The following is an 8,909-nucleotide window of genomic DNA, read 5'->3' as shown; positions in this document are numbered from 1 at the left end:
GTAAAGTTTTAAGTAAAAGTGGAAGAATCACATTTTCTTATGTAATAACATATCAGTTGAAAAGTCTTCGGCCTACCATACACTGATTATAGCGACCCTCCAACTTTTCAATGCCATTTTCGTAGTACGATTGGTCCTTTGCTTCAAAATAGGCCTCAGATTCGGCGATCACCTCTTCATTCGACGAAAATTTCTTTCCAGCAAGCATTCTTTTGAAATCTGAGAAAAGGAAATAGTCGCTGGTGCACTGAATTGCACTAAAATTTTAAGTGGAAATGATCAAATACTGCCAATATAAAGTTATATTACAGAACACGATTTTCCTATAAATAAACAACATAATATAAATTGAAAATGTCCATTAATAATTTGTTTTTATTCAAGAAAGGACAATGTCTGCTTTACAGAAGTAGTTGACGACATCTAAAGGTTAATAACTTTGTTTATTTAGAAATGTTTGTTGACTTTTCCCCGAAATGTTGTTCTCGATTCAACATATAAAATAATATTAAAGTTCGAAACTCTTCGAGCCATACAACACTAATGTGTAGCCTAAACTTTACACATCCATCTAACTAATAAACATACACATAATATAGTAGACGATCTAAATACTTAACGACTGAGTCTGTATAGGTAGCGCGACGTTCGAAATCAGCGTCGCGTATAAAACGACCGTATCAACCGAGACCGATACACCGCCAAAATACCGATGAAATTTATCACCCCGCTATTTACCTGAGCGATAAATCGCCAAGTTCCCGAATAAATAAGACGTGCGCTCCGCTAACGATCAAACTTCGGCCGGTATCAATCCTATACAGACCATAAAACACGGCGAGTCGCCGAAAGGCGTTCCAGTCGCTGCTGTAGCAACGTTCATTTCGCTCCAAGTTTATGCCGTACGAGCTAAAAGAGCAAAGAGAGGCAACCGGCTTCAAAGGAATTAACGCCAATAAGTAACTTTTAACCAATAAGTTTGTTACCGGTTTCGTAATCGATTCCATTGAGATAATGTTTGATATTTAGTCAATAGCTACAGAGATATAGAGTCTGTCCAGTAAAACGGTCGATGCACGTCATAGATGAGGCTGCCATAATGCCACTTGCAGTTTGTAAAAATATAAAATTCGTTTTAAACTCAAAGCAGATTTTTCCTTCTCATTTTATCGCTTAAAATCGCGTTTCCGGACTGTCTTCTGGACTAACTAATAACTATTTAACATAGGGATTGTCATAGTAACAGGTCAATTGAAAAGTCACCTGCCTGACACATATATGGCGCTACTAGAATTAAATCCATATGTTTTTTAGTTAGCCTTAACCCTGAAAAGATATAGCATTTTGAATGAAGCAACTTTTGTTATTGTGAAAAAAATTGATAAAAAAAACACTGCCCCAGAAAAATCAACCATCAAGGATTGGTAGCATATTGGTGGACGCCCACAAGAGTTTGCTACAAAATGATTTTGAATGACCGTAAATTGAAATTGAATGAAATAGCAGACAATTTAAAGATATCAATTGAACGTGTACATCATATCATTCACTAATATTTGCATATGAGAAAGCTCTGTGCAAAGTGGGTGCCGCGCAAGCTCACTTTTGACCAAAAACAACGACGAGTTGATAATTAAGAGTAGTGTTTGAAGATGATCAAGCGTAATAAACCCAAGTTTTTGCATCGATATGTGATAATGGATGAAACATGGCTCTATCATTTCACTCCAAAGTCCAATCTACAGTCATTCGAGTGGACTGCACACGATGAACCCGCTCCAAAGCATGGGAAAATCCAATAGTCGGCTGGCAAGCTTATGGCGTCTGTATTTTGGGATGCGCATGGAATAATTTTAATTGACTACCATGAGAAAGGAAGGACCGTTCGAGGGCCAAAATCACCGAAAAACGGCCGCATTTGAAGAAAAAGAAAGTGCTGCTTCACCAAGACAATGCACCGTGTCAGAAGTCAATGAAAACGATGGCAAAAATCCATCATTTTGAATTTCGAATTGCTTCCTTATCCACCGTATTCTCCTGATCTGGTCCCCCAGCGACTATTTCCTATTCTCAGAGCTCAAAATAATGCTCACTGGGAAGAATTTTTCGTGAAATGAAGAGGTGATCGCCAAATATGAGTCCTATTTTGAAGCAAAGAACAAATCGTACTACAAAAATGGTATCGAAATGTTGGAGGGTCGCTATAATCAGTGTATCACCCTTGAAGGGAATTATGTTGAATAAAAAAACTAATTTTGCCAAAAAAATGTGTTTTACTATGGTAGGCCGGGGACTTTTCAATTGATCTGTTAGATCCACTTCTCATCATCAATTACAATATGTCACAGAAAAATAGATATATTGTGTAAATCTTTAGTAACAGTTAATTCATCATCTGCTAAGCTCCACCTTTGACCACCACTTTTGAATAGTTGAATCCAAAACCGACAATTTTGGTATGACGTTTTATTACATTGGATGTAAATATGATTACACTTTATGTAAAGGTTTAATGCAAAATTATAGTTCAAATTGTATTGCCTTTAAAAAGATGTTTGTAAAATATCATCAATTAAAAACTTGAGTATTTTCACTTATATAAATCTATTTTGGTCTAAATGCTCAATAAATATTTTGGCTGAAGGCCACTTAACTAAGATAGATGGAATGTTTTTCTACCTGACGCATAAAGAGTCAGAAATATTAATTTCTCAAAAACTATATTAAATAAAATAAACTGAATAAACTTTTTGTTTTAGATAAATTATATAATAAGTCATTAAGTTGAGACGGACTTCATAGGCAAGATGGTATCTCATGATTGTTTTATTATATTGATAATTGATCCTTAACCCGTCTCTTTCTTCTAGCTCCTTACATATATAATGCTCTTTAATCTTTTGTGCTGTTATTTAACATATTACTTTTGAATATATGTCCTTCACTTTCACATATATCATACAATTTAACGATTTTACTTACCTATCTACAATTTTCACGAAGAAATATTAAAAAATATAATTATAATTATAACCTGGCTTAATACATTTTCGTGTTGACCAAATAAATAAAATATTACCAGACACAGACTGTCCGTTTTCAGTAGAAACAAAAATATAGAAATTGTAATGTATAATATTTTAATTAATTGCCCTAAAGAAATATGAAAAAGGATAAAGGTTATTATATTTAATTATTTTTGATTAATATAGGTTATATTTATATATTTTTCAATTTAAATTTCAGCATATTTATATTTATATATATATTTATATTTTATACTTTATACATCTATATAATTTTATTCTAATATATTTTATCATCCCTCTACCAGCGCCCTCTCTGGACAGATGATGTGATTGTTTCATTTAAGAACATATCAAATTTATATTACAATGTACTCGATTTTAACTATATAATAAGATGACAAACTTAATAAGTTTTGGTCGATTCTCGACAATTAGACGATCACTAGTTATAATTAATATCATATTTTACTTAAACTATATAAAAAAACTCACCAATGCGGGCTAAAATCACAAATTTTTTCAAAATTCAGTTAGTTTTGACATATATAAACACTGGTAGCACTAGTAATTATTTTTTTGACCAATATTTTATATTAAAACGAAACTACAACAATAAACACGTTATTAAACATGCAAAAATATAAACCGACAAGGAAAGTAATAACCGGCTGACATATCGGCACGGCTTACTTAGATGCACCCTACAAATAACCCGACGTCTTAATAATTAAAATTCCTACAAGAACGCGTGCTAAAACTTATCGGCGGCTAACTTGATATTTGCATTCCATAAATTAGACGTACGTTCCTCACTGCCAATTTCCGTATTTGATTTCTTTCGCTGCTAAAGGGAAAAGATTGTCGCACGTTTTTATGTCAACAAGGGGGCGTGTTCATTTCTATATAAGCCTACCTGATGAATACGATTTTTTATACGAGGAAAAATATGTAAGTGAATGTTTATACGCGTATGCCTTTTTTTAAAACTTCAAGTTTTAGTATTAAAATTATATTTATTATGAGTATTTTTATATATTTTAAATCATTATTACAGATTAATTATTTTATGGACTGTGTTTCCTCAAAAACTATATTTCAAATAATATTAAATTATTTTAAGTCAATGTTATCTAACGAATAGCCTAGAAATTTTAGATATAAATAATATAGAAACTTTTTCAGTTGAATTTATAGAATTTTTATAGAACAATTTTTGTTCTAATGAAATGATTAGTTTTGGTAATTAGTTTAAAAAATAATAAAAAAATTTAAAATAATATTTAAAGTAATTATATCTACGCACGACATATATATGGCAATTAGATTTTACTATACGGGAATATTTATGGTAAATAACGTAAAAATATTTTGTTCTAATTCACTTTATAAGTAACTATAATTAGGTTTTATTGTGAATTGTATTGACCATTCAAATTCAGTATTAATCAGGCGATAATACAAGTATATTGCGTGATAACTTATAAGATCCCGAACCAATAAAACGCCTTAAGGACAAAATATTTACTTTACAAGTACCTGTAATAGAAATATAAAGTAAAGAATCAACTACAGCCAGTCGTCAACCAAGAAAGTTTCCTTCAGCGCCCTCTATTGAATGATGATGCGTTTGTTTCAATTAAGATCATGTCAAATTTATATTATTATTCTACTAAATTGTATATCAATATAACAGTAATTAATATAATTAACTGCATTATTAAGATGACTAACTTAATAAAGTTTGGTCGACTTTCGACCACTGACCGATCACTAGTTATTATTAATATTATATTTCTCTAAAAAAACTCACCAATGCGGGCTAAAATCACATACTTTTTCAAAAGTCAGTTAGTTTTAACACATATAAAGACCGATAACACTAATAATTATTGTTTTAACGAATATATTAAATTAAAACGAAATCGAAGACACTCAACACGGAATTAAAATGCAAAATATAAAGCTACAGGACAAGAAATAACCATCTGACATATCGTCATGGCTACTACGATGCACCCTACAAAAAACAGGACGTCTTATTGGTTATAATTCGTACAAGAATTCGTGCAAAACCTATGGGCGGCTAACTTGATATTTGCGTTCTGTAAATTAAACGTACGTTCCTGGCTGTCGAATTCCGTATTTGATTTCTTTCGTTGCAGAAGCGAAGAGTTTGTCGCACATCATATCGCACAACAAGGGGGCGTGTTCATTTCTATATAAGGATACCTGATGAATATATTTAAGGCATATAAACTAAAGTGTTTAGTTTTATACGATTAGAAATATGTAAATTAATGTTTTCATACGTACGTTTTTTTTTTATAATTTCGTGTTTTGGTTTTTTTGTTGAAAGTTTGAGTTTTTTTGAAACTTTATTTTAAATAGTATTAAATGGTTTTAAGTCAATATTATTTATTCAATAGTTTACAACTTGTAAATATTAATTAAAAACTATATTAATTATAAACTTAATACCTACAAAACTAATATAACTATCAAGTAGTTGTCCATAAAGTGGTAGTAGAAGTAGCACATACTTGTACAAATAATTCGTGTATTTTTTAATGTACACCTGCATTTTTTTTCATCTGTTTGATTAATAATTTCTATCATTTCTTCTTTCACTTGCGCTCTTAGTTCCAGATTTTTTTTATGTTGCCTTGAATGTTATTTATAACATTCCATGAACATAAGATCCTTTGTGGTCTGGTTCTCATAATTTTAATCTAGCTCAGACAATATTAACCAAAATATAACATTTCTTAATACCTTATGCACTTATTTTCTCATTTGTTTGCTGATAATTTTCACTATTAAATAACAAATAATTATATTACCATAACAAACTGTCGTAAAAATAAAACTAACCTACAAATTACTGGTGTAGCAATGTTCGTTTGGTCGGTCGGAATGTGTGGCTGTCGATGATAATATTTTGTGGAAGGAATTCACACGAGAACTGAAAATATTGTTTGAATATAAACTTGTTTATTTCGATTTAATTTTTTTTCTATATATTTTAAAGTCTCCTTTTACCAACTATGGGTTTATCTGGACTGGGTCTAAAGTTTAACGTGGGCTCCGAACCACGGTCCTCAGCATTAAGCCTACCGACTGGCGAGTGATCAACTTTAGTCGTCGTGGTGGCTTTTTATAACAGGGAACCGCATGGTACCAATCCACCAGCGTTGCCAACCTTTGACTTTGATGTAGGTGAATGCGTGGCGACCATAGAAAAAATAGAAATTTCACGGTATAGGCGACCTTGGGGAAATGTTTTGTTTAGTTCAATCAACTGTAGCGCTGCGATTGCAAATTGTGATTGGCTAGTTTAAATTCCTGGTGCCGCCACTAACATGAAATGTGATTGGTCGATCAAATTGTGTGAAGTCAGCATTTTCTATGGGCGTCCATTTTTGTGTTTATTGTTTGTAGGTTACAGTTTTTGTTTAGATCACGAAATTTTCGTTTCACGTTGTGCATATTTTCTGTTTTACATTAATTATTATGGAGTAATAATATAAAAATTAAAGACAATGCGTCAGTGTAGTAAAAGATGTAATGTACCGGAGTAAAATTCCACTACGGAAATTAGACATCGTTTCCCAAAGAATGATCTCGCTCCTTTCCAAAAATGGGTTGATCAAGTAAATAGTAGTGAGTTACTTGGATAAACCACAATACAAATATGTCAACGTCATGGTGTTTGTTATGGACATTTTAGTGAAAAATTTAGAATTATCCTTCCTTCACGAACAGGTATTTGGGTAAATGCATATCCATCATTGGTTTTATCAGGTACATATAAAATTATCTATCTACTACATGTCTGTTTATATATTGTTTGTTTACAGAAATTCAAAAGCTTATGAAGATGTTAGTATTAATAAAATTCAATTAATCTACCAATTTGTTCGTATGCTGTCAGTGTGATGTCTCTACATAAAGAAGTCTTACAAGAAGGTAACAATTAATATAACTGGATAATTAGTAGTAATAAATACTACTTTTAATTGTAAAATATCCCCAAAATATTTGCAATACTTTAACTTTTTAGAACAATCAGTGTTCAATCATTTTATAGTAGAGGAATTATATATTTAAATTTGATTGCCTTGTTAAGAAAATATTTGTTATGGTGCCATCAATTAAAAATGTAATTGCTACTTTTAGGGGGTTTATTACCTTAAAGAAATCTATTTTGTCTAAATTTACAAATAACTACATTTGTTTAACAAATCTTAACCAAGATTGCTTGAAGATTTTTGTTCGAACTATTAGAGGTCATGGAGGTAGAAACAGCATCCTTCCCCTAGTATGTTCGAGAAATTTTTAAAAGGGCTCATCATTTCACATCATTCTCCCGGAGAAAATTGTGAAGAAGATGAACATGTTAGATAACTTATATTCTTTTTTAACGGGAGATCCAGTACCACTTGAGGTTGTTAAATCACCAATTGAGTCTATATTTTCAGTTCCAGAGAATTTTGCTCTGAGGAAAACGAGTCTAATATTGTATTTTAGTCTTGTTTCAGACTATTTAACAAAACTTCTGAAAAAGAGACAACATGTAATATTTGTCTATATTCTATATTAAGTAGTTCCACAGATAGATAATACTCTAAAATCTAAATATTTTTAAAAAACACATAAATTTTTAGTGTTTCGACTGTCCAATCCATAATGAGTTTCAAGACCAAATTTTAAGTTATTATGAGGTGTGATTGTATTTTTGGTTTAATGAAGTTAATGCAATATCAACAGGGAAGGATTTAAAGTTTACCTTCAATATATCAAGATAAGTTAGAACTCTAATAGATCCCATAAAATTGATGGCACTAAACATATATGGGAAGGCGTTATAGAAGAATTATAGATATTTTAATATTGCCTAGAATAGAGTTCATAATTGTTTTTTTTTGCTTTTTGTTTATATATATTTATATTATTTACACTTATGTATATTTGTATAGGATTTTATTTTAATAAATTAATTTTAAAATTTAAATTTGATTTTTATTTAAATACTATTGGCCAATAAATGTGACGTCACAAAATAATCAGGGGAAATGGCAGACCAATCAAAGCAAAGTATTTTCCTTACAGGTTTCTACATAACTATTTTAAACTAAGCAATCAAATTCGCGTTATCAGCGCCGCCAATGATTGGACTAAGCGAAACTTTGCCCCACTACTTACCATTGCAGTTGCACACCCCTGGTGGCGACCTAAAGCGTTGTAGCAGTCGCTACACTGGTAAACAACAGCGCGTGTCTGTGAAATCTGTCATGTTAGCTTAGAACAAATGCGCATGCTCAGTTCTGCCCAATCAACACACACGCTGGGGTCATTTCACTGTCGTCTCAGATTGAAGCTCTCCTATACAGTCTCACCACATAATACAGTGGCTTTTGTTAAGAGGCAGATGTCTTGACGCAGAACAGAAGAAGAAAAAAATAGCAAAACAGCTATATCTCCAAAAATAATTTGGTTTTTGGAAACTACTTGTAAGGGCATATTCCTAAATGAATTAATATATGAAAATACGATTTTTTGTGAAAAATTAAATCGATTTTTAGGAATTTACACACTAGAAACCTTTTAAATATAGACATTTATATTCCGTGTTAGTTTTAATCTCCTTTTCGATTAAGCCAGACTTATTTTTACGGCACTGGAAAAACAACCGTGACAAAAAAAAAAAAGATATGGTCCCGCCTCTGCAGGAATTCCCGCTGATTTTCTGCCGGTCGAATAGCGCGACCACGGCTTGTCGACGCGGTCCCCAGCTCTCGCTTATCATAAAAACAAATACGGAGACAAAATTAAAAATAACAGCCGTCGGCGTAGACAGACGGCAGAGGGAGCCACCGGGCC

At 31.8% G+C, this 8,909-nt stretch overlaps 1 long non-coding RNA gene across 1 annotated transcript; it reads right to left on the bottom strand.

Annotated features, from left to right (window-relative positions):
• Positions 1-5,720: 5,720 nt before the first annotated feature.
• LOC143205217 (uncharacterized) lies at positions 5,721-6,148 on the bottom strand. The gene is made up of 3 exons (XR_013007783.1): positions 6,069-6,148; positions 5,901-5,991; positions 5,721-5,842 (listed from the first exon to the last, which is right to left on the bottom strand). It is a non-coding gene; the product is annotated as an uncharacterized LOC143205217 (long non-coding RNA).
• Positions 6,149-8,909: the final 2,761 nt, after the last annotated feature.

Source organism: Rhynchophorus ferrugineus, unplaced genomic scaffold (assembly GCF_030347505.1).
Source record: "Rhynchophorus ferrugineus isolate W39M unplaced genomic scaffold, kcgeb_rfMv2 rfM11, whole genome shotgun sequence".
NCBI classification, from domain to species: Eukaryota; Metazoa; Arthropoda; class Insecta; order Coleoptera; family Curculionidae; genus Rhynchophorus; species Rhynchophorus ferrugineus.
Note: the sequence above shows the minus strand (reverse complement) of the source record. Positions and strands in the feature narration are given on the sequence as shown.